Genomic DNA, 304 nt, shown 5'->3' on the forward strand with positions numbered 1-304 from the left:
TCAAACTATGTTGATTAAAAAAAAAAGAGTTAATAAAAGAAAATACTTACTGTGCTTTAAACTTCTTTTGAAAATAATTTAACTAATGACCTTCAAAAATTATCACAACACACCTAAGATCCTCTCATGGCACACAAGTGTGCCACAGCACACCAGTTGAAAACCACCGCTGTAAAATACCCTACCCCATAGTGGGCATGGACTCTCCAATCCAATGAGCAAAAAGCTGAAATTAAATTAATTCTTCGGGCTCGGCGCCTGTGGCTCAAGCGGCTAAGGCGCCAGCCACATAAACCTAAGGTGG

This window comes from Otolemur garnettii, unplaced genomic scaffold (genome assembly GCF_000181295.1).
Source record: "Otolemur garnettii isolate 467f Iridium unplaced genomic scaffold, OtoGar3 scaffold00025, whole genome shotgun sequence".
NCBI classification, from domain to species: domain Eukaryota; kingdom Metazoa; phylum Chordata; class Mammalia; order Primates; family Galagidae; genus Otolemur; species Otolemur garnettii.